Source organism: Passer domesticus, chromosome 2, assembly GCF_036417665.1.
Source record: "Passer domesticus isolate bPasDom1 chromosome 2, bPasDom1.hap1, whole genome shotgun sequence".
Classification (NCBI taxonomy): Eukaryota; Metazoa; Chordata; class Aves; order Passeriformes; family Passeridae; genus Passer; species Passer domesticus.
The window spans coordinates 51,193,212-51,219,370 of NC_087475.1; the positions used below are offsets into that span (position 1 = coordinate 51,193,212).

At 39.9% G+C, this 26,159-nt stretch overlaps 1 protein-coding gene across 11 annotated transcripts in view; it reads left to right on the plus strand.

The window, feature by feature from the left end:
- KLF12 (KLF transcription factor 12) overlaps nt 1-26,159 on the plus strand; it is a 264,047-nt gene that overhangs the window by 35,067 nt on the left and 202,821 nt on the right. The window contains exon 1 of one of the 11 annotated variants that reach the window (XM_064408577.1): nt 17,361-17,394. The exons of the other annotated variants lie outside the window; for them this stretch is intronic. The gene's annotated coding sequence lies outside the window, so the exon portion shown is untranslated. Of the gene's footprint in view, nt 1-17,360; nt 17,395-26,159 lie in introns of those variants that run through there. 11 annotated transcript variants of the gene reach the window in all.

The following is a 26,159-nucleotide window of genomic DNA, read 5'->3' on the forward strand; positions in this document are numbered from 1 at the left end:
CTGAACGTGATGGGGTTACAGCAAGAGACTTAGGCACATTTTGTCCATTTATAGATATCAAAGAGTGGGAACTTTGGGTTCTTTTGGAAACGGCAAGAGCACAGGAGGGAGACAGAGCATTCCTTGTGCAGTATGTGGGAAGCAGTTTTGAAGCTTGGAGCTACATTTCCAGATACTCAAGTTGTAATTGTTTAAAGTATTAAGGGAAAAAAAAGGGAAACTGCTTTTATGGTGAGAGGCGATTGAAATGAAACGAGCATGTTTGGGGTCTATACCTTACGACAGAAAACCTTGAAGAACTTGATCTTCCCCAATATAATCCTTTTTTTCTAGTAATTTAGAAAATTGGAGAGGCACATAATGTGTTACTTTTTATACAGCAAGACATGTTGGATAAAGTGAGTTGTAGCTTATCTTTTCTCCTTTTTGACTTTTCTCAGTTTCTTGCTACAGACCATCTATTTCCTTAATGATGCTTAGACTCATCTAGATCTTGCTGCTCCATGCGTCTTCCCTGAGGCCATTATCAAATCATCCATGTTCTCATGACTAAGGATAAACAAATGTGCAGATGCATATGAGGGACAAAAAGAATGAAAAAAATCCAAATCCCCCAAACACTGCAGTGCATATGTGGTTTTTCCCAGGAGAGATTTGATAGACTGAGCCTAAGATGACATCTATTAATTATGTTTCTTTGCATCCTTTCAGAAGACGCTCAGCTGCTGTAGAGCAAAGGACCTGAATTCATTCTGTTTGTTTAAATATACTTGTACCTTTTACATTTTGCTTTCTGTATGGTCAGCGGACTTGAGATTGTTCTATAACTGCTTGATCTTTTTTCCTGCCTGAGGCAAACATTTTAAATCTACTAACAATGCATGAAACCCTTTTTGAAACTCTCCAATTTTTTTCTTATTTAGAACTACTCATACACCAAAAAACCCCCAAAAAAACCCCAAAACCAGTATGTTGTAAGAGAGGCGTTTCTTTTAGTACATTGATCTCTGCAGTTGTGAAACCCCTTACAGGATAATCTAAAATTTCTGTGACAAAGATTTGTCTTCTTAATGCCAAAGCATTTCCTGGATTTGGTTTTTACCTAGTATTTGTCAAGACAGTGGCATTTTTGATTTCAAAGCAGCTCACTTCTCAGTTGGCAGACGTCTGAAGCTGTAGTTTTGATTCCAGGCAAGAAGCTGGAAGGCTAGCAATGCATTCTTCCTTCTGTGACAGGCTTCCTATAGAAAGCTGCTGAACTGCTCAGTTCTTATGCACTTCACTGTGTGCTTTAGTAATTTGAAATGTTAATGCGCTGGAAATTATTACTTCTGTAATTTAACTAAATTTGGAGATCATTGCATGAAGGTGATCTCATGCAGAGTTGATATCTTTCTTATATATTTATATAATTTATATAAATTACATGTATTTAATGCCTTATATTTAAAGGTAAATATCTTAGCAATAAATAACACTATATAGAAGAGAAGGTTTTCAATCTTTAAAATTGAAAATTATTCTTTTGAGAGCAGCTTACCTTTTGTTCTTGATATATTTTATGTTTTGGCTTTCAGAATTCAACATAGGTTAGTTGTGATTCTTTTTCTCAGCCATTATTGGGGGATGTGATAAATATTTCAGAACTGGGAGGTGATGAGTAAGAACTGGAAAATAAAGGAGGGTGGTTCAAAGAAGTAGCAGGAACCAAGCAGAATAAAGGGAACCATAAAATATCCAGCAAATACTGATCTAGTAATATTAAAGAACTATATGTCTTATGTCAGCAGCATGACTTCTTTTTAAGAGGGATTTGAAGTAGTTGCAGGACTTTGAAATTACCAGATTTAGACTTGTTTTTCCTAACTGCATGCTGGAGGCCATGTCTACATGAGCAGGCAGAGCTCATGAGCTACGCAGCAGCAGATGTAAAAAAGGGGAGCAGTTGTTATTGCAGGCCCTTATTATCTTCTTGGGGTTTGGAGTACATTTTTTGTGCTACTGGAGAGGGCCTTCTGGTTTAGCTTCCTCCAGAAGTAGCCTGGTTTACATGCACCATGGTTCTCCTGGGAGCCAGGGTGAGCTGGTAGTCCAGGCCGACCTACTGGTGCAGAGGTGGTCTCTGTTGGAAGGTATCTCCTGAGATGGACACATCTGCAGGGAAAGTTCAGCTCTTCTGTCTCTCTTGAGTGTATTTGAAACTTAGGGTCACTAAACTGATTAGGATGGTTTGGCATTTAGAGCTTATGTGCAGTGAAGCTCAACTGCTTGAATATTGGTTAAAAATTGCTTCTTTTGCTGTAGAGTTTGTGGTCCTGTGATATGACTCTTGTTCTCACTTGTTTTGATGAAAGATTTCTTGCACACTAAATTTTCTGAAGTTTAGAGCAGATCCAAATTTACTTTAAAAAGCTTCTTCCCCTTCTCAGAAAGGTAAGAGGTCTCAATTTATTTACTCTGAACTTGGTTTGTGGAGGGATTGTGTCTTTTTCTGGCATCTTTATTTGGCTTGGATATTCCTCAGGGCACGTGGATGAATCATTTATCTCTGCACAGGGTGAGACAATTCAGTTTTTTAATGAACAGTACTGTGGCAGAACTTGTGCTTGTTTTTTTTTTTCCTTGGGAATTGCTGCTGCATAGAAGATCAACCAAATAGGATGTAGCTATACAAAACAATTCACCCGTTGCCTTACTGTGTACTGGAGGATGTCTCTGGAGGCACAGTGCAATGTGCCAGTGTGCATGCTGTTCATTTAGGATGTAACCTTATAGAGGACCATTCTCCTACGTCCCCTCTCTTGGGACCTCTGTCCCTTTTGGCACCTGAAGTCAGTTAATTTCGTTCTTTACTATTCCCATATCTCCTACAAGCAGGACGTGTTGCCTTATAGTAAATAGATAATTGGAGCTTTAGATGTGTTTTATAATTTGTGTACCTTGCTTAATGTGTCATAATCATCTGGACCTTCTTGCCCGTCTGATAAATGAGCTGTAGAATTCTATAATGTTGGCTTGCACTGTAAGTCGTGTTTTCCAAGTTGTGCCTTCAACCAAAGGGCAAGGGAAAAGCAATAAGTGTCATGAATGGTTTAAAATAATTGTACTTAAGTCAAACCCCCCCAAAAGGTAGTGCTCAGAATATTGGAATAGGAATGTGCTTGAGAATTTCAAATGTATAGACTTGCAGCATGGCTAATTACCTTAAATTTCCTTTAAAATACCTTAAAATTCAGTTGACTATTACATGCAAATTACTGGAGTTTTTTGTGCTACCTGCAGGTTTTTGTAGCACAAAAGAGATTGATTGCCCAAGTGGATTAATGCCTCTCACATCTGCAAGTCTTAGTTCAGGTCAAAAGTGAAATAAGCCATACGTGTTCAGAGCAGGCATGTGCATACGTCACAAATGCTGCACAGACTGGCCTGGCCTGAGAGTTAAGAGCTCCTTTTTTCCTGTAGGAAGGATTCATGCTAAAATCCTTGTGTTTCATAAGCAGTACAGATTTAGCCTCAATTGTTACAGTTTTTTAATTATTATTTTGATTAATCCCCAAATCATTCTTACTGGGAAATTTTAGTCAAACTTTTTTCCTTTTAAAAAAAAGAAAACTGTAAATGTATGTTACAATTTTGAAGTAATATAGCCACAGGATTTGAAGGACTTTCATTGTCTGGCATTTTTCCAGCTAGTCCAGCTGTCTTCAGAGGAACTGAGTAGGTTGGCAAAGTGTGGTGTGAGCTCCTTTGTTAAATGCATCAGAGAGTGAGAGAAGCAGGCAGTAGCTGTGGTGAAGGCTTTATTGTATGAGTACTTTCTGTCTTTTCATCTGGATCTGCTAAAATTCTCTGTTCTTCCAAGGCTTCCCTTTTTTTTGTGCCAGGTTTCCTGAGGATGTTCAGACATGGCAAGCCTGGAGTTACTACTCTGCTGTCATCTCAGGAGCTGCTGGGAGAGCAGCATGAGGTTCTGTTGCATTTTTCTCTGGTGTCTGTGCTGCTCTGAGTTGTCCTGCAAAAATACGTGACATAGCTTTGTTCTGAGGGTCTCCAGCTACAGGAATGGCCTCTGAACATCCTCCTGGAAGGCAGGAGCTGCTTTCTTGTCTTTCAGTCATAATATGTGAGGGACAGGATTTCTGAGACTTGTTAGGACCACTGGTGAGTGTGGGACTGGGGCTCTCAGGTGCTTATTTGACATGGCTTACGTGGAAGTATGGATGAACAAATACAAAGATTAAAGCAAGCAGTGAGCTGCAGGTGTGGACACTTCAGCAAACACAGCAGAGAAAAATCAATTTTTCACAAATGAAAGAGGAGGGAAAAAATCAATAGGGAAAGGACTGTTATTTTCAATTTAAAGCCAGAGGACTTAGGGTTTGATCTCAGAGTTTATGCATTCCTGTTCTCATTCACATGTTGCATGGCTCTTTTATTGGGAGAACTGTAGACTATGTTGTACAGAGATCATTAAATATAAATGGTTGAAAGAATGTGAAATGCTCCCCATCCTTATTTATTTATTTACTTGTCTGCCTGCAGACACTTCTCCCACTGTAGTTAACTCTTGTGGATGCTCCTTCCCTGTATGAAGTATTGGAGTGCATTGAGTTTTCTGTGCTGTGAAGTCCACCAGCCTTTTCCTCCTGCATGTTTTGACAATATTTAAAGCACACAAATCAGACTGTAGTTATTGATCTGTGTTTGTTTCTTTTCAACAGACTGTGACTCCATCTGTCTACCTGATGGTGTGTGAGTGCCCCACAAAAACATGACCAATATTTTAAGTAGAAATACAGAACTCAACTTTGCAGTACAGTCTGCATGAGGTGTGGTAAATACAGCATGAGTGGACAGAACAAAGTGGAATGCAGAGGACCCTCTTTTCTCATCTTGGTGCAGCCTGCTGTAATGGCAGGGCAGAGTGCCAGTTTTTGATGTTAAAAACTGAAGCAAACCAGTATTTTTGGCTGACTCCTAATTGCTAGATTCCTCATTGCCAAATGGATGTCTATGGTTGGTAACTGTGTGAGAGCTGTGTTACCTTGTACATCCCCTTGTCTGGGAAGTAGTAGGCAAAAGCGTGAAAACATTCTTGTGACTCTTTTTTACTAAAGCTCTTGACTGCTTGGAAGCAGGTGCTTGGTAGGTTTTGGCTCCACTGGCAGCTCAGGAAAGCAAGCAGAAGCAATCATTAGGAAAGTGTTGCCAAAATGATGAGTGATCTGCAAAACTAAACATCTGTCACTCTCTTTAATCTATGGTAGCTACTTTTTCTAGAATATATTTTTTAACTTAATTGTGATTATTTTTCTGCTGTGCATAACTCTAGCTATACTGGTGTAATAGTCTTTTGGGAGAAGCCCCCTCACCCACTAAAGGCTTAGATGTTCTGTAGAAGGTGGGTGGAAGAAATGTCTGTCCTAGCTTGTATCAGCTAATTTCTTTGCTAAAGCAGTTTAATGCTTGAGTGCAAGACTATCAAGAACAGTTTTGCTGAAGAATGTGTAAGTGCATGTATATATATGTATTTGTATGTACTCATTCATGAAGATGTGTAGGTGGGTTTGAAATGTATCAGTAGGGGAAGGTGACCTAGGCTTATTTAATTTAACACCTGGTGGATGTACTGTGCTTAGGTAAATGTGTAGCCAGTACAGTGCTGTGGGCAAGGGAGAGCTAAAAAGTGCTTCTAGATCTTGTGTGGGCTGTTACAACTTCCAGAGGTGTCTGTTTCAGTGTAAATTGCCTGTGGTGAGAGTCTAGGACACCTTGGGTCCCCATCTGATTACTTTGATTAGATGCCTGACATTAAGGGGAAAGAGACATAGACTATGATGGCAAAAAATAATGTAAAAGGTAGGAATTTTCAAACTGAATGAGGCAACTAAATGTGACTCTGGCTTGCAATGGGATGTGTCTGCATGGCTGAGATGCTCTTAAAAATGCCTCTTAAGCTAATATGGAAGGACTTTTAAACTAAACCATAAGAAGCATACAAATGGCAAGCTAACAGCCATGTGAGACCACGTTCCCATATTCTAGGAGCTCCATGGAAACCTGATCGCCAACCTCACCTCATCATAAGTTGCTGCATACTAAAGTGTTTAGGGTATTTGAGTGTGTTATTGTTCTCTAACAGGAAATACTGAAGAGAGAATACCCACTGGCTGGGGCGGATGTGCCTGAGCCCTCTGGCACATTGTGTCGCTGTGTGGAGTGTGGTGGGAAATCACAGCTCAGTCCTGTGTGTTACTTTCCCTCGCTTCCATGACAGTTTCTTGAGGCTGTGCAGCTTTTTGTCCCTGCAACTTCTGATGTGAAGTGAACCTGGTGCATCTAATGAGGGAGAGTTGTTGTAGGAGGAATTCCTGCCAAGGGTTTTGAGGAAAGGTGGTGTTACTGTTCTGAGTCTTTTTTTGGCCAGAACTGACAAACAGGGATGAAAAAAGAGTAATTTATGTTGGAAAAGATCTTTAAGGTCATTGAGTCCAACAGTTGCTCTTCATGAATACTCAGACTATCTTTTTTAGGGAATTATTATAATTATTATATGTGTATGCATCTGGTGGGAAAACAGCCAAAGAAGCTGGAAGAAAACAAGATGTTGACTAACCAGAGAGCAGAAAACACAGAAGTGTGCTGGACCCAGAGTGCTGCTCCACTTCTAGGTGAGGTTAATTTCAGAGGGAATAAAACCAGCTCAAGGCTTTAAAAGCAATCCTCAGCTTTAATTGGCTGCTGTCAGATGGGGGTTGGAAAAAGTAGGAACTCCTCTAGGACAGTAGGGATCTCTTGCTGTGGGGTTTTATCCCTTCCACTAATATTGCTGTAGTAGCCAGCAACTGAAAGTACTTTAGAGAAATTGTTCTTCTAGTAAAGCAGCAATCTGTGTGGAGGGAGGACTCCCATGCTCCTGCAGAGCTGCAGCATGAGTACAGTAGGTGTTATTTTCTCTTTGTGTCTTGCTACTGGTTTGCTAAAACCCAGAATAGCCAGAAATACTGGTATAATGAAAGTATTCCTGTCATTCCTATCTCCATTTTATTATGCTTTTAAATACAGGACATTACCAGTTAATGTGTATTGTAGGAGCACAAACATTGCAACTGTGTAGCTTGATATTCTGAATTTTTCTGAATTTTTTTGTCTTCTCGTTTCTTTGAACACATTTTTTATCTTTTTCTGTATCTGGCTCATCTTCATACTAGTGTTCTATTTGTCTGATGGTTCCTTTTTATGGTTCACTCACTCACCTTTATGTGTCTCATTTCATTCTAGTCTCTTGCTCATGAGTATGCATATGCAAGATTCTCTTGCTATTTAAAAACTTGTAAAATCAATAGATACAGCTTGTCTCAATGACTTCATTTTACTTCCTGATAGTGGATAACTCACTCAGTTTTCTGATCCAACATTTTATATATAAGCAGAAGCAGGAAAAAAACTCTACTACACTTAATAAAACAACAGTAACTGAAAGAACTTCTCATCAGAGTAATATTCTGAAGCTTCTCTATGTACTTTGATTTTCCATACTAAAAGAGCGACTGAAGTGTACACCATTTCTTTTGTATTTTGTCTCTCCATCTCTTAGCCTGTTCTTCTTCCTTTTGCCCATCATGTTTTACATTGTATATTCTGTTCTTGTCCTCACATTTATCCATCTTGTGCTCTTTTCCCTTCCTTTGTATATCACTTTTCTTTTTAGAGAGGAGGTTATACTGCTGCTGTTCTTCCTGTCCCTAAAGGTAACTGCTCCTGCTTGCCATCTCTCTCTCTTTGTTTTCCTCTGTTATTGAAAGACTTGGAGGACACTCCTCTGCTCTTGTGCAGCTGCGTTCTTTGTTGCAGGGCTGATGTGCTTGGTCTGTTCATCTTGTTCCTTCAGGGTAAAAGTTTGTGAGTGCCTAAATTCTATTGAAAAATCAGTGTATGCTTATGTACTGATGAAACTACTGCCTCAGTGGCTGTTCTAGGAGCTTCAGAGAAGAATCTGTTCTAATTACAGAGCAAGCAACTTGATGTCCTACCAGGGAGGGTCATCCAGGGTATGCATGAGTGAAGGATTTAGCCACTTTCTCCAGCAAATACCCAAATGAATGAAACAGCATTGGGAAGCTGGCTCTGCCTTTGCTACACAGCTGTTTGTGCTGTCCCATGCTTCTCTGTGCCTCTGGAAGAGTGAATCTCTTGTTCCTGGGAGAAGCTGAGCATGGGTTCTGACCTTCCTGGCCCAAGAGGAGCAGCTTATCCTGCTCTCCAGCTTCTGGTGGGTGTGTAGAGTGGTGCTGACCTCCTCTTGCTGCTGCTCTGTCTTAGCCTAGAAGAATGGAACTTTGTCAGCTCTTCTCAAGTGAATAATATTTGTTCTTTGGTTGTGGTAACCACAGAACTGGTACCTTGTGCAGAGGATTTGGGTTTAAGATCAGCCTCTTTTTGGTGCATTAGCAGTTTGCTAATTCTGGTCAGCTCTTAAAAGTGTGGGTGAAGACTTTGATCCTGCTGTGAAGTGCCTTTCTTTCCTCATGCACAAAATCCCCATCACGGACGTTGGGTGCCAGAGCCTGAGGACTGGTTGCCTGTGAGCTTGGAGCTGCAGTGCGGGATGTGTGGACGCTGCTGTGTACTCCATCTGATCTTCAGGTCTGTTTGTGGGTGCCAAATAATTCTACAAAAGGAGGTTCCTTTAGCCTTGCCTTCTAAGCATCATAGTTTATGAGATCTCTTTGTTTGTGGTTCTGATACTAGAAGGTAGTTGGGATTATTAATAGGTAGCTGGTGGTGAAAAATCACTGGGATAAAGTCAAAATGAAGCAGTTTGATCTGTAGTTTGAAGAATACTTAATTGCAAGAAATCATACAAAAGAAAGAAAAAAGCTTTTAAAGTGAAGGTTGAGATAAGCACTATCAGTGAAAATACTTTAAAAATGTTGCAGCTTGCAGTCATAAAGATGTATGGAAGCAGTTGTAGATAATGGTTTACCTTGACCTGTCCAGTTCTTTTTATATTGTTACCACAAAAGTTTTTGATAATTTTAAGTAGCTGAAACCCCATCTTTTACCATCTCAAGTTAAATATGTCTGCTGGAATTCCTGTCTTCAGGGGCTGATAAGTCTCAGCTGTAAAAACATGTTCTGAGCAGAAACTTAGCGCAGGATAACTCTACAGAAATATTCACGTCAGGTATAAATTACCATCTGCCTGTAGAAAACAAATTAACAGGACTGGAGAAGATCTGTTGTACTGTACTGCAAGGAAGTCCTCTATGTAATGGAAATTATATATTGTCCAGAATAGGAAGCTAAGGGTCTGGATGTGAGTGGAGTTAAGGTGTTGCTCAGTAATACAGGTAGCTTTGAATTACCTTGAGGGGATCAGTTTTCTTAAAGAAAAAGTGAAAATGTTGTCTGTAGAGACTATGCCAAGCTATTTCTAGATGTATGTAGGAGTATGTGCTCTGCATTGGCTTAGTAGTTGAGTCCAGAATTCTGCTTCTCTTCTGCTGGCCCTACAAGCAAATCTTGGAGGTTTAATTCTAATTTTATTTTGTTTTCCTCAGGAAATAAAAACATAACTTAAATATAATTTCGGTGCTGCCTGCTGCCAGAGGCCATGCATATATAGATTGGAACGTTCACTTGTATGGAAGCCAGATCCTGAAAGTCATCACAGCATATTCTACCTGGTCTCTGATTATCTGGTCTTTGTTAAAGTGCCTGTGTTGTATCTGACAGATAAATAGCACTCGTGGATTAATTCAGTTTGCTTCTGAGTATATCTGTAAAGTAAAGAGAGTGTTTTAAGAAATAAAAATACTCCTGTGGCCCCTTCATGTCTTTTTTTTTTTTTGAAGAGTTCTTTTTCTGTTTCACTTACTGTTTTGGGAGTACAGTTCCATTAAAGATTGGACCCAGTGAAGTTTAATGAGAAAATATATAGATATCTCTGTCAACAGTAGACGAGTCCTGAGACAATTTCAGAATTACAGGAAAAATGAAATTATTACAGAGCCATCATTCTGCCAGTTCTTGCTGATGAATTCTTGATGTCTCTATCTTGATACACCAATCTGAAGCGTTTTACATAATTTTAAAAATTCATGCCACTAATGAAGAATGTAAAAAGTTCTGGGAAGTTTTTCAGTTCTGCAGTAGCAGCAGCTTGCATGTTCTCTGATTTGTCCACCAGTTATGGTTTTGATGAGACTCTAAGCAAGCCCTACACCTTGCTATTGCTGCAAGCAGCAGTCTCCATCTGTGCTTCTCCTGCTATTCATCTTTCCTTCTCTGTGTTGGTTCCAGCAGTGATTTGGCCTCTGAGCAAGCAGAACTCACTAATCTGGATGAAAACTTACTATTTTTAAATGTCAGTTGTAGATTTGCCCATTTGGTGACCTTAGTTCTCCAAAGCATTCCGTTCAACATCAGAGGTGGGGAACCTCTTGTGAACCAAGGGTCAGTGATGTCAGCTGAGAGTGGGGGCGAGGGTGGGAAAGAAGGAGCTAGTGGCAGCATTGCTTTTAGATACGTCCCTCTGTTTTGATGAATTGTGCCCTCACCAAGAGCATGACTGTCTTTTGGTAGAGTTGCCGCTCTGTTTTACAGCTGAGGAAGCTGTGGCTGGGGTGGACAAAGGTGGTACAGCATGAAAAATGTTACTGGAGTTGGAATCTACCTTGTGCTCAGTCTAGCACCTCACACAATCCAGGCAGTGTTTGTATGTGTAGATGAAGGAAACACTAGGCCTGTAGCACTACTGATACGTTATCTTGTAGGATTAGTTACAAATTTCTGATACTAAAAATTAGAACTGACCAATGTGGGGGTTTTTCCCCTGCCTCGGTTTACATTTATGTAGTTGTAATAATTGTCATAAATGTTTTCCTCTGATTTTTCAGTGAGAGTTTATATGTAAAACTGTGTACTCACCAATGTAATAATTAACTTAAATCACCTGTGTTTTCCTCTTCAAAATCCATGAGGGTGAAACTGGCTTTGTGTTTCATGAATAGTAGTATGACAGTAAATGTGTCAATTAACAGATTTTTAAAATGTCTTAGGCAACATGTATTTATCCTCCCGCCTTTCATCTGTCCCCTGGAGAACATGGGTTAAAAGTTAAAACAGCTATGACTTGTGGCTATATTCTGAGAAAGAGGATTCTTTGCTTTTGTGGTTGGTTGGGTTGTGTTTTTTTCTTTCTTGGTGGTATAGGGTTTTTGGGTTGTTTTTCCTCTTTTGTCTCTAGAGCTGTATATTTTTGTTAGCATATGATTTGATCATGTAAAAAATGTGGTGTTTCTCTTTGAAATTGCTGTTGCAGTGCACAGATGGCTGTGGGACAGAAAGTTTGATATTTAGTGTCAGCTCTGGTGTTTGTTGGTTGGTTTTTTTGATTTTTTTGTTTGTTTTGGGGTTTTTTTTTTTTGTTTTGTTTTTTGGTTTTGGTTTTTTTTTTATTTTGCACTGAGTACTGCTGTCAGTTTCTTGGTTGCTGTTTGCTTAATACAGAAATGCTGAATGCTGATTACCCCTGATGTGATGCTCCACAGGGAGGAAGGTATGGTTGCTTGCCCTTGGGCACCTGATGGTGTAATGGGTGGAGAGCCGTGCTGGGGAGCATTCATTGCTGGGGGCGATGGCTGTGCTGGAGAGATGCCCAGAGATGCTGTGCATGTAGTGAGCTGGACCAAGGCAGAGCTACTTTGCTCTCTTTGAAATATTTCCCAAGGATAGGTTTGTCCCACAACCTGAACCCAAGCGTGACCTTCATGATTTATGGTTGAAGTGCAAGCAGAATTTTCTGCTTTGTGTTCCTTCTTGCTGTTTCTATATGGAATCAATTATACCACTGGAAAAAAAAATATTACTGATGTTGCTGAAAACCACACTTTTAATCTGGGCTTATTAAGTATTTTAGAATTGACATACAGTCTGGACACAATTATCTTTCTAGAAGGGAGAAAGAATACCATCTGAGGCTGTACCACTTTTGAAGTGAAAAGGGAACTGAACTTATCCTCTCAGTGCTGTGTGGAGTCTAACTTTAGCATCAAAGTATAATAATAGTTGTGGATTCCATATGTAATTCTGCTGATGCAATCTGTGGAGTCCTGGGTGATTAATATCATGTATGTGTCCTGGTGCTCTGTTCACAGATGATGGGAAACTACAGAAATCTGTTGTTCCTTCTGTTTTGTCCTGTGATCTGTATTCTTTGTCTGTACATAAAAATCTGAAACTTTAAATTTCCTTTTGGCGTATATTTTATGTCTCAGATGGATTATACATGCTTACATAAACGTATCATGTGTGCATAGAAGAAAACAATCCAAACTGGTGGAATCATTATTACTTTGCTTTTCACATCTTGAAAGTTTACAGTCTTTGACAGAGCAGTTGATTTGAGCTACTAAAGTCCCCTAGATGCAGTCTAATAGTATGCACTAGTGGTGGCATGTGATTTAGCACTGAAGTAATGCAGGTCTTTATTTTCAGCTGAAAACATTCCGTCACTTTACTGCTGTCGGTATGAGCTGTGGTTATAGCTCTTGTTACACTAGTCGGCATCACGAGTATAGGAAACCCATGGCACAGGAACTGATTTAAAATACAGTTTATATTATGGGAAAGCTGAAATGTCAGTGAGATAAATAAACAATAAACACTGAGAATTAACGATGTGATTTGTATTTCTGTGATATAGTAGTTAAATATGAAGTTGCTGTATTCTTTTACCTCTTCAGAACCATGAGTATTTGGAGGCTTCAAGATACGTTAGCAAATACATATAAATGGACAATATATATTTTTACATAGACACTTACTTGTATATTTATGATTAGGTCTTCTGAAGAAAAATTGCATTTCCTTTTTAGCAGCTTAGAAGGAAAACAGAATTTGAAGGGTTTTTTTCATTCCAGTTGTACGGATACTAAAACTTGTGTGAAGCTCCCCTGAACTTTGGGTCTTAAAAATTTGTGTCACTGGGATGGAATGTTTTTATACTCTCAAGAACTGTATTGTCAAAGTCTTAATGCTTGGAGAAACCTAATATACACAGGCAAAAAAACCCTCTGAATGTCAGACTGACATTGGTTGCAGGGTGTGTCTGTAGACCATTTGGTCCAGTCCCTGCACAAAGCAGGGCCAAGTTCATTGAGGTCGCTCCAACCCTTTGGTACTCAACTGTTGAGTATCTCCAAGGATGAGGATTCAGTGACCTTTTGTCAATCTGTTGCCGTTTTTGATAACCTTTATCATAAAAACTTCATTTTCTAATTTCCTTAATCAAAATGCCACTTGCTGCAATTGTGGCGTTGACCTTGGGTTGTGTTCCTGCCTGCCTCAGAGAGGAGTTGGACTCCTCTGTTGTCTTTGCAGTGTAGTAGTTGCAGGGACCAGTGAGTTGCCCACCAATTCTTCTCCTTCCTGAGGCTCAACAGCTCCAACTCTTACAGCTCTCTTGCTGGCCCTCAAGTACCACCAAGTGTTTCAGGTTGGTCCCTGTCCTGGATGCTGTTGTGTTCATGTGTGTTGTACTGGGAAGCTCAGCACTGGACCCAGGACTCCAGATGTCTCACCAGTGCAGAGAGGAAGAATCATCTCCCTCAGCTTGCTGATGATGCCCTTCCTAATGTATTCCATAGGGCTGTTGGCCTTCTTTTCCAAGAAGGCACATTTCTGGCTCGTGGTGAAGTTTTCATCCACTGGGACTCCAGCTCCTTTTCTGCCAAGTTGCTTGTTGGCCCCCAGCATGTACTGGTCCTTGGAGTTATTCTTCCCTAGGTGCAGGACCTGCCATTTGTCTTTGCTGAATTTCACAATGTTCCTAACAAAACATTCCTCTAACTTGCTGAGATCACTTTGAATGGCAGTGCTTCCCTTCCTAGAGTATACTGTGCCTTCCCAAATTTTGTCACCCGCAAACTTGCTGAAACTTTGTCCTGTCATACCAGTTTTATTGAAGCTGTTGTACAGTGTTGGCACCTAGAAATTGGCTGCTAGTGGGACTTGGAGAAGCTGGTGAATATATCGTGAGGCCAAGTGATCTAGCTGTGCTGTGTAGTCCAGTAATTGGAGGCGAAAGACAATTTATCTGGTGTATGTGATAAATCATAATGGGTTTTTTGCTTTGCTCTAGATAGCAATTTTAACTCTTCCTATTCCAAACTGCTTATCTATTATCTCATTTTTCTAGTTTTACATGGAAATCTCTGTCTTGGCCGTGCTTCTCCCTTGCACCTCTCCCTGCACCCTGTTTGCAGCTTTGGAGGCAGGGTTTCCTGTTGGCGTGTGAAAGAAAACACTTAGGCTCAGGCTTTTTCACACAGGAAGGAATCGCTAAAAATGACAAAACTGGGGCACTGGAGTGTGAGCAAGAAAACAAAAATTTACAGATACACCTGTTTTAAAGGCAGTAGGAGGGCACAGTCACAAAAGAGCAGTCAGTTGCTGGGCTCATCTGCTACTTCCCTGAAAAAAACTCACAAAAATATTAGACTTACACAGAGAAATTAACAAAGCAAAATAAATGTAAATAGTATTTTTCCATTTTGCATATTTGTTTAATCTTTTTAAAGAAATTTTATGTAGAACTGTAGTTTTATACTCCAGGGTTTGAAGGTGGTGGCAGTAAGCTTGGTGATCTTCCCTATGATTAATACACCTATGTTTCAATTTCTGAAGAGTGGAGAAAATGCAGATAGAGTAGACTCAATTGCAGCAAACATATTTGTTTTCCTTCTCTACTTCTCATCTGCTTTTGAGTAATTTTTCCCCTCCTTCTTGCTAATTCCTTTCCATTCCTGTTACTCTGGCCTTGTCTTTCACAAGTGTGTATTGATGCTTGTTACTGCTTTTAACAGCATTGTTGTCTCATGTGACTCTAACATGTAAGAGAAGATAATTAAAAGTTACATAATTAGTCTGTACCAGTGAAAGCTTACGGTAATGGATTTACTAATACGCTTTTCAGTCAGTGTATCCCTATGCCACAGTACAGCAGTGAATCATTCTGACCATTACTTACCTAAATATCTATATAGCCAAAACGATATTCACATTGTATGATCAAATTATAGTAACATTAAATAAATTAACTTGTAAGGTCTTTTTATGCAACAGGAAAAAAATCCTGGTATTATTTGTGGTGACTCTTGGAGTGTGACTTATCAGATACAAACAAATCCCAAGAGATCAGAGGTATTCAGAAGTGTCTGTAGATATAACTTCTGCATGTGGTTGCTTTGAGAGTGTCTAATTTTCTTGTGTCTTTTTACTGTACCAAAAAGATCTTCATTGTAGTTGTGAAAACAGTGTTGAGCATATTCACTACTGTTCATTGCTAACATACAGACCTGCGTGTAAATTTACGCTCACAAAATTGTCTTTTTATACCTTGAGGTGCATTGAAATTAAAAACAAAACAAAACGTGGACCAAGTACTGACTCATATTTCACTAGGGATCACAACCAATTAGATCATCAGCTCCACAGACGTTGTAATGACCTAGATGTGCCAGTATTAGAGTTCAGTGGTATCTCGAAACTTCATCTGACTGGGGTTAGCAATAGCTTTGTCTCTCTGGGAAAATAAATTTAGCCAGGGGAACATGGACTTCTGCATGAAGGACCTGCCTTTTGTCACTCCTGTTGTTTTTGGGGGGGCATGGATCACAAAGCTTGTGTATGAAGTCCGTTCTAAAGAAGCTGAAGGAATGACTGCTATTGTGTATGCATTTTTTTTTTTCAGTTTAAAAGAGTACTCTATTATCTCATATTGAGGAATGAAAACACATTGTTCTTACATTCCCTCTTGTTCAGGACAGCTAAAACTTTATCATAGAAGTTCATATTGCTTTCCATCTTTAAATAATTTTGCAGACCTCATCTCTGATAATTGATCTGGAAAACATCCTTAGAATACATGTAATTAGTCATATTTTGTGGGAGGGTTTAATCCTAATTTTGTGTTGAAAAATATTTACTTCGTAGACGTCCTAAAGCAGTTGAAGTAAATATCAGAGCTTTGACAAGCTCTCAGCTCTCTACCCTGAGTATTGTTCTATTTATGGTCGTTGTGGTATGCTAAAGCAGATGTTCTGTCTTTAGGATTAATCAGGACGAAATCTTGGTGCTACATGCAGTTTTTCTTTGCAGGTCATGTGATTCTTTTCCTTAAGCTTGTCTATAATGGATATAATAAAGATGGAATGATTTTTTTTATTTTTTTTGAGGTAATCACAGTGGTGCAAATTGCTAGGAAGAGACTAGGTGATCTTCTGAGGTTTCCTCTGTCCTAGTTTTTAAAATTTGTGTGAATTTTCTATTGATGGCTCTTTAGGTGGCAACAGAGGGCCAGGTGATTGTGGTTAAATAAAAGGTAGGAAAATAGAGACAAGTAGTGAAGGTAATCTGGCCCCTAAGGAGTTACAGCTGTGCTAATTATCAAGCATTAAGAACAAGCCTGCTCTTAATAGGCCACAGCTGGATCCAGTTAAGAGGGGTATTATAAAAGAGCAGGTTGGCTGGTCGAGAGGGGAGATGGAGTTTGTTGGCTGTGCTGAGAAGATGTCAGTGCTGTGAGGAGCTGCTCCTGAGAAACCACCGAGAAGGTGCAAAACCTTTGCAGCAAGCTGGTAACAATTGGTGACCCCGACGTGATCAAGGACCCAGGATGGTGCTGGGTTCCCCCTAAATGGCAGTGTGTGCAACAGGAGACAATGAGACAGACAACATGTAAGAGAAGCCTTCAAAAATTGTATAGTGGGCATCTCCACAGTAACCCAGCGTGATTGGGAGTAGGCTGCAGGGCAAGTTGCAGCCGGAGATGGAGCCCAGCGTAGCATTGAGAGCAGCAGGAGAAGCTGCCTGATTTGGACCTGACAGATTTTGACACCTGAGGTATAGGTGAGCCACTGGGGACACAATGAGAAATAACATATCGAGTGCTGAACAGATTGTTTGTTTGACATATGTAGAAAGGAAGGAGGAAAAAAAAAAAAACCAAAAAAAACCAAACTGTGAAATACAGTGTCAAAAAGGGGGCAAGGCAGCTGCAGATTTGGCTGCCACTTGAAAATCATTCTATAAGACTTTAAAAGAATGGAAAACTTGTAATTAAAAGAAAAGGGGCAATTGTGGTTAAATAAAAGGTAGGAAAATAGAGACAAGTAGTGAAGGTAATCTGGCCCCTAAGGAGTTACAGCTGTGCTAATTATCAAGCATTAAGAACAACCTTGCTCTTAATAGGCCTCAGCTGGATCCAGTTAAAAGGCGTATTATAAAAGAGCAGGTTGGCTGGTCGAGAGGGGAGATGGAGTTTGTTGGCTGTGCTGAGAAGAAGAAGTCAGTGCTGTGAGGAGCTGCGCTTGAGAAACCACCGAGAAGGTATGAAACCTTTGCAGCAAGACGGCAACAGGTGATGAGGATCCTTACCTGGCATAGTGCTGGCAGGAGTGGAGGAAAAAGTCTGATACTGTTCTAGCTATGCAACCCCTTCCTGCTCAATTCTTTCCGTTTGGGAACAGCTTGGAAAATGCCATGGTCTTGTGGGGTCTTGCCTCCAGAGTGGTGGCAGCTTCAGCTCAAGCTAATGCAGACCAGCTGCTTGAAGCTTAATGCTTGCTTAATATAGTGTAAATGCCCCTCACTTCTGTGCAAGGGGTCTTGGTCTAGCTTGGGAGATGGAGGGGGAGGAGATGACTCGGGCATGTAGCTGAATCCTGGAGCAGTAGAACTCAACACGGCTGTGTCTTGTTCTTGTTGCCCTCCTCAAGAGAAGACATGTTATGACTATCTACTAAGTTTGCTGTCTTGAGAATTTATTCTCCTTCTCTTTCTGGAGTCCAGAAACAGTGATAGTCTGAGCACACTGGGTGCAGGGTATGGAAAAGCTCATAAGAGGGCAACTGCAGCACCTGCTCTCTTTCTGGCATGCTGGCCTTCAGGAAGCTTCTCAAGAGCAGCTTCTATGAAACTTCTGCACCCCTTATACAGTGTAGAGATGTTTTTTTCTGAGGGCATTTACAGGATAGTAGGAAGATGTTTGTGAATGTCATCCCTGGCTATTAATACAAATGTGCATATTTAGATAATATGCTCCTCCTGAACTCATTCAATAGAGTGTTTCCTTGTGGGCTCTTTTCAAATGCAAATAAGAGAAATAGCAATAAAGAAAATATGGCATTATTTCTTTCACTACATGTTTGAAAGAGCTTACTTGTATTTGCTGGTGTGCTGCAGGTTAAGATGTTTCCAGTTAAGCTTGTGGCTTTTTGGTGAATTTGCTTATTAGGAAGCCAGACCTCTCTGCTTTTCAATTTGAAATGGTGCTGGCTTGTTCTAATCCTTCTCCTCTTGTCAAAGCCCTTTAAAGTGCTGGCCCCAGTCCATGAGATTTTTTTTTCCATAAAAGAGGATGACTTAACCATATTTGATGCCCTCAAGATTAGGGACTTGTTGAGATTTGTTGACTGCTTGACACTTGTATTTTAGCGTGCCGGTTGTGCATAGCAGGACGTGGAAGATGGGAGGATGGGTCACTGGACTGATCTCATGTTGTTGTCACTTGCTTAGTTGATAAAGGAAAGAGAGATGAGAAAAGTGGGCTTTCTCCGTGTATCAGGTTGGAAAAGCCAAATACCGACTAATGCATGTATGGGATAAAGACTAAAAGTGATGGAGCTGGTGAAAATGGCCCTTAAATGGAAGAAGCCCTGTTAGCCCTCCCCAGCTGTAAGCTTTTGGTTTGGTACCATGGCCTGATGGGCCAAGGAGGAATAGTAAATCTGCCTGTGCTGAATATGGCCCTGTTGGGAGCACTTTGGGTTTTTGTGTGCATTCCCTGTGTGGGTTTGTAGAAATATCTACATGCAATTTTTAATTTATTTTTTTCCTTTTTATTTTTTTAAGCTAAGCTGTGAAGGGTATAGTAGAGTATAGAGCAGACATTGTTTTCACCTCCATATTTTTTCCCATATCAACTTCAGGCCTGTAACACTGATTTTTGTTCTGTTATTTTTAAACTGTAAATGGACACTTAGGGGACTCTTATTTTCAATGGTTTACTTTTTTATTATCTATAAAACTTGGTCTATATAACCAAAATTTGATTTTTATTTTTATTGGCTTATATTACTTTTCCCCATATATATTGAAATTGGTTTGATTTCCTTCCCCCTCCCCCCAAGAGGCTAATCTTTATTTTGTTTTTCTAATCTTTAATTCATTGTCTTATGAAAATCATCAAGTTACAACCTGCTTCATATAATAAGTCTGAATTAGAGTTAATTAAAAATAGATATTTGTAATGGGTATTTTAACAGAATCTTAATTGTGATAACTCTACAGGATGTAACTCGGTAGGGGTTATCATTAGGATGATGACACTTGCCACTTGTGGGAGTGTAAGTTGTTTGCAGTATTCCTTATGTTTATTACAAAGACTGTTGCAGCTACCTCTGCTTCTAATAAAACTGTTTTTAGAATGTCTTAATATTCCAACATGCAGCGAAAGCTGTTTGCTTCTGGACCGCTGTCAGTACTCGATTGTGTCTGGTGTTGTTATTAACTGAAGTTTGCTCCTGTGGTGATGCTCTCATAATTGCTTTGTCTTTGGTAACAAAACCTTTCCAGTAGGAGAGCATTGTGTGAGGCAGGTTGTGTTTCATGATGTCTTGGAGTAGGTAGCACCGGCCTCTCTACTGCTAGCAGTGAATTCAGGATATTGAAAACTCAGAAGGTGGAGAACAAGGAATAGTTGTACCTAATGAATAATCAGGAGCAAAATTTAGGATATAGAAGAAATAATTAGCTTTTGTATCAAAAAAGAAACCCAACCTTGAAATCTTTCATAGTAATGGATTAAACAGCAGGATGGAGTCAGGATTTGGCTTTCTAGTGGGAATAAAGCCACTCTCAGTGGTACTGAGAGGGTTGTTGTTGGGTTAGTGCCACTGGATAAGTGGTCTGCCCAAGACTGAAGCTCAGGGAAGAGGGTGAAGGGAGAGCTATGGTGAGAGTAGCGAGGAGGGTAGGTGAGACAAGTCACAGAGGATTGTTTGGCTCGCAAATTTTACATTGCCTTGTTTTAGATTGTAATTTTAAACTCTTTTGAAGCTACTGCATGTCCGGCAGTGGAACATGAGACTGCTCACTCCATGGGATGAGAACAGGATGGCTAACAGGCTCTCACTGCTGAAGTGTGGGCTGTGAAGGTGCCAGATAACGGCACTGATGATGGGGCGTGCACAGAGGCAGCTGCATTTGAACTGCAGAAGCTGCCAGCTCACCTACCAGAAGCCTATCCTGGAAGCAGGGGAAGGTGGAAAGGGATGTCCGGTGGTTGAGAGGGAAGCATTTCCCTCCTGGGCAAGGAGCCTGTGTCTCAAGGGTGGCTGAATCTTGAACCTGAGAAAGATGGGAGGATCTTTAAGGCTTGAGATGGACAACTGCAATGTTTCTGTGTTAGAGTAACATGGAAAGAAGAAACTGTGTCACCAAAGGGTGTAGTTGGTAGAAAAGGCATGGCAAACTCCAAGATACTGACAGTAGATGATGGGCAGCTATTTGGTAAAAATAGCAGAAGTTGGCTGTCTCTTACATAATCAAATACAGAAATGTTTTTCAATCATTGATCTAATTTTGTAGCTTCCTTATAATTGCAAAATACCAGATAGCTGTATTTCTGGCAGTAAACTGAGGATGGGTATAGCCCCAATGCATCTTCAGCTAATGTGTCTCCTGTTGCCTGTTGAACTGCTTTAAACATTTGAAGTCATGTATCATATCAGGTGTTACCTGCAAGTCAAAAAAGTAATGAAAGGGAACTGGTAGAAAAAGAAAAGCTTTGATTGTGAAGGAGTTGTTGAATTTAATCCTTTGGGAAATGGTCAAGTCATTGAGTCAAGTTGTTCATGGTGTTCTGAGTTGGGATAGTTTGTGGGGATTATGGATCATGTAGGTTAGGAAAGACAGTTTTTTGGGAGTCTTGGGTAGAAGGCGTGCTTAATTCTAAACAGCAGCCATATCATCACACTGTTTTTGTTACATCTGGAGTACTGAGGGGGATGAAAAAGAAAATGTTTCTCCTCAGTGGCATTGCCTCTGGTTTTCATGGCTCTTGTGATTAATTATGTTTATTAATTTATTGCATTCTCTTCCCTGAAAGATAATTAATTACATTGAGTCAGTTTTCTACTATGAGAGTGAGAATACTAGGAGCATAGACTTGGAGTTGATTTGTTTCACTGGGGTGAAATAGAGTATGGGATCAGCAGTCTGGTCAAGTTTGTGAAAAACTTTGGTCTTAACAATTGTATGTTTCCCCGTAAAATACAGGATTTTTTCATTGCAGTGTTTTTGTCTCTCATTTCCTAATTCAGGCAGTGTGACTTTCTTAACATTCTCAGTTTCTGATTTCTGTAATAATTTTTTTTATGGTGATGTCTATACAACTGATGAGCTTTGGTGTACAGGAAACTTAGCATGGCTGGTGTCACCAGTTCCTGCTTGATGGTAGTATTTAACCAGCTCAAGTTACTTTTCTGTTTTTCCTTTTTTCCCCTCTTAAGTTCTTGTAAAAATGGGATGCTTTTCCAAGTCCTCCTGGCTCCATTGAAATGGTCTCTTCTTAAGTCTTAAAATTTAGAACGTTTGATCAGGAAAACAAAGGAATCCAAGACTGGTTTAAAAAACCAAAGCTCTTAAAACTAACAGTACCCTTCACTTTGCAGACAATTAAGTACTGTTTTATTTAAAATGATTTTTGGCCAAAAGCAGTTGCTGGACTGGCTGCAGTGACAGTGACTCAGGCCCTTACAGTGCCCCTTTCTGTCCTTTAGCTGCGGAGCCATGAAGGGCAGCTAGCGCAGGTGGAAGTGTCTGTCAGTAGGTGAGATGAACCTGCCACTTGCCAAGAACTTTATCTGCTAAAGTTGCTCTTTAGGTTATGGCTTCTGGGCTGTGAATGTGAGCAATTGCCAAGCCACGATTAAGGGGTTGTTTGCCCGTGCTGGTCTGCAGAATGAAATGTCACTGGCTTGCTGCATGCAGATGGTGAGTCCTGCAGGCTGCTGCAGTCATCTCAGTGGGAGACTGGAAAGTACAAATTATCTTTGGAAATCAGGCTACTTCTGGATTTTGGACTTAAGTATACAGTCAGATTTGCAGATTAATGTCCCCCTGGAATACGGCATGAAATTATTTCCCAACCATCCCCTTCTCCAAAGGGAAGAAGCAAATATATTTCTGTCTAAGCAAGGACAGGAAAATAATCAGAGCATCTCTGTGTCCTGTCAAAATGTGACGATGTTGGAACAAGGAGGAAAATGATGAGGCCTAGGGAGGGTGATGGAATAGGACCAGGTACGTATTGGGTGGATCTCCAGACACATGTACCATTTCTTAAGGTTAATGATGGCTTTTGTTGAGCTTTACCGTGTGTTGGGAAGCTTGAAAAGCTGGGATGGAGACTTTACAGTGGAAATTCTCTAGGAGCAGTACAAAGATAAATTTTATTCTCCTCATTCCTTCCGAAGGCATCAAGAGCATGAGTATGCTTCGGTGATTTTCTCTGGATTTCAAATTGCTACAAAAAGATTTGTAGCTGCTGAATCTGGTAGTGAAGCTGTTTCAAGATAGTGAGCGCCTGATGGGAATGTTGTAATGACAGATTTTGGGATTTCTCTCTTTTCTGAACCTTTTGCCTCCAATACCTGACAGATGATTATTAGTAATAATGGTAGTAGGCACTTTTAAGGAAGGGCTGGCTTGGAGAAAGGACATTAAAAATTATTAATTGAAACACTTGTGGTCAATTGATCAATTTTAGAGAGTGTACTTTCCTATTAAAATAGACACTCATCACCCCCATTTGTAGGATGCCAGCCAAATAGGCTCCTTAAATTGATTAATAGCATCACTGGTGTCATGTAGTGCCCCTCATTTAGAGCATGGTTATGTAATTGCACAGGCACATGGATGGATAGATACAATGCTGTAGATACCATGCTGTTTTCTTGAAAAAGCATTTTATTGATACATTTCTAATGGAAAGCAAAAGAAGGGGCTCAAGTTGTCAAAAATGCAGTGTTGGAACTTGTTGTGCAAAGGCAGGAATAGACCTGAATATTATCTACTATGTAGAGCAGGATGCATTCAGCTTATAACTTTATTTCTTAGAAGCGTAACTGAACCTGGAAGTTGGGTTTCTTCAGTGTGTATTGTGACTTGGAATAGCATTTGCTTGGTTTTTTTTTGCTCTTTGTTTCCCAACTTTAGGGTAAATTGTGGAAGCCTGTCCTTGGATGCTGTGTCTGTAGTTAGAGAGGTCAAGGCCACCTCATAACTATTGCCCACCTCTGCTTTGGAGGATCAAAATAGATTTGTTTAGGCAGTTTGGTTGTTTGTTAACTTAACAAGCAACATTATTGCTAACAATAATCTTGCATTTATTGACATAGTGAGGTACAAGCTGAGTATGTGGGCACTTCTGAAGTGGTGACCATCTCCAGGCTGGGGCTTGGTGGGGTGAGGTGTTGGCTCTTGCTGCCTATGCAGGCCTCAGCAACATCAACACTGATTTTACAACCATCTTGTGGTGATGTATACATTTGAAGCTTGTTCAGCTTTTTTCTGCTGCTTGTGGGAACAATTCTATTCCCTCATTTAAAGAAATTTTAATAGGCACAACTTCTCTGTTTTTGCTTATTTTTTTAAGTGTCTTTGCTGTGAAAGTTGGCTCAGTGTGCTTGACACTCCACTTGTGGTGGAGAGCTGCACAGTATTTTATCTGTGGTGGGATGGTGATTACTGCCATTTTCTAACTTCTTTTACAACATCTTGCACAGTGTAAAAAGGGAAGACATGCCAGGGTTTATATAAACTACTACACAATGTTACATTTTTTTTTCTGCTCTGATATTTCAGTTGTCTTGGTGTTCCCTCTGAAGTCAACTGTGAGAATACATTTTAAAAAATTTTGGGTCATGTAAGGGTAGTATTAATCTGTTTTAGACTTTAATGTGTTTCAGACTTTCTTGTAGGCTAAACCACCGGTAGCTCTGTTCACTACAGCTGGCTTGACTGAAGAGCAGATTTTGACAGGTGTGCAGTGAATTTGTCCTCATCCCTTTGGACTTGTAGCATGAAGCTTTAGGGGTTCATCCACCCTCCCTCACATCAGGTAATCAGGAGGTTGCTGTCACACTGAGAGAAATATCAGAGACATGGTCCACGCAGAAATTGTATTCCTAAGTAAACTGGTTCTTAAGATCTGGTCATTTCATTTATAAGTGCATACAAATGTGAGGCTTATTTATTCTTTTTGTGGTCTCTGGGATTCAGCAGCATCCTATCTGAAGGTAAAGAAAATCCTTGTTTTATTTTTAGAATGAGTTAGAATATAGAAGATTATAATGCAGCTTTGAAAAGAGATATGAGATACTGCTGCCTGTACCTCGAGTAAAGCTGGCTTGATTCTGGACTGAGCATAAACCTAGCTGGAGTAAAAGCATTAAGCCAGAAGTGGGAGAATGGGTGATAGTATCTGGTAATGCTAATCTGTATTATCAGGGCAAAATAAGAGTAAGAAACCTATAAAGTTAGGATCTTTCCTGTGCAGCATCCATTGTGTCAATCTAGTCTTGATGGAACTCTCCTGTTGGAGGGGTTGATCTTTATCCCTTCCCCCGCTGCGGAGATATGGAAAAATCACTAGCAGGTCTCTTCCCTCTTGCCCTCCTTGAGGCACAAGCAGTTTTCCTGTGGTTTACCTTCCTTTTAATTTAAAGTTTGACTTCATTTTTAGTGCACCTAATCACATTTGTTTCATATGAAGTCCAAACAGAATGTACAAACAGAACGTACATAATCCCAGTCTGAATTAGAAATAACCACTTGTAAATGTTTAAATATTATTTTAAATACTTCTTTACCAAACTTTATTTGCCAAAAAAAATCAAAAATTTGTGACCGAACATGTGCATGTGCGTACTTTTCTAATAGTATATACATACAAGTGTGTGTGTATGTATATGTAAAAAAAGCTATAAGTTGTATAACAAGAAAAGGCTCCTCAAGTCTTTTGACATTGTGCACAGGCTGGTAAATAAAATTTTCATCTAACAGTTTGAACTGTGTGTGAGGGTAAGGTGGTGAACTGACAGACCTTGTCCTGCACTGTAACATGAGCATTTCCTTATGTCAGAGAAGCTGCCCAAAGTGATGGGTGATTGTGTTTATCACTATTGGTTTCATTTGGATCTAATGAAAAACAATGTCATTCTATTTAAGCTAGAATTGTGAAGGGAGTATCAAGGTTTCAGAGCTATCCTTTCAAACAACTGGGTGTCAAAGTTCACTGCTTTTAGAATAAGAAGTGAAGGAGTAGTATTTGGCTGTGTTTTTCTCTGCACCCTGCAATTTATTGCACTCTTCTAGATCGACCACTGATTATTACCTAAATCCAGTCATTTGAGGACTCCATTACTTCTCCAGAGTTTAACTAAGTCCCATTCTATGTTTAAGATATTATCACTGTGCACATACACTTTCTAATTTCATTTGTATACATTGATGCAGTAGCAAGGCTTTTTAAGTATTACTGAAAGACATTGTCTTTCTCTGGAACTTCAGTAGTTGTCAAACCAGACATTTAAGGTCTAGGAGATCAGATTGTTCTTGGAATTCGTCTTGAAGACTCAGAAGGTGTGGGATTTACCCTTGAAGCTGTTCAGTTCAGAATAATTCATTAATGTCAAATAAAAGACCCTGTAAAGGATAATGTTTATTCCTCTAAGCCTCTACTGAAGGGCTGTGTAAGCACTTGTTGAACGTTTAGTATAAACCTTTTAAAGTGAGGAGCAGGAGGAACATGGCAGGAAGGTTGTGTGTTCAGTTGATTAATTATTCATCCACATTTGGCCAACTCTGCATGCTTTTTTTAATGGAAACCTGTTGTCAGAGTATAGTGGTTTGGGGAAAAGTACCCCAAACATCAGGAGAACAACACTGATTTACAGTCAGATAGCCAAGGATGAATTTACTTGTGCTACCATGATTGCAATGGCATTGACATCATTCTGGTTTGGCATTAATGTATTGGAGGCATCGCTCAATGTATCTTAGCGAAAACTGGGGCAGATGTTTAGGGG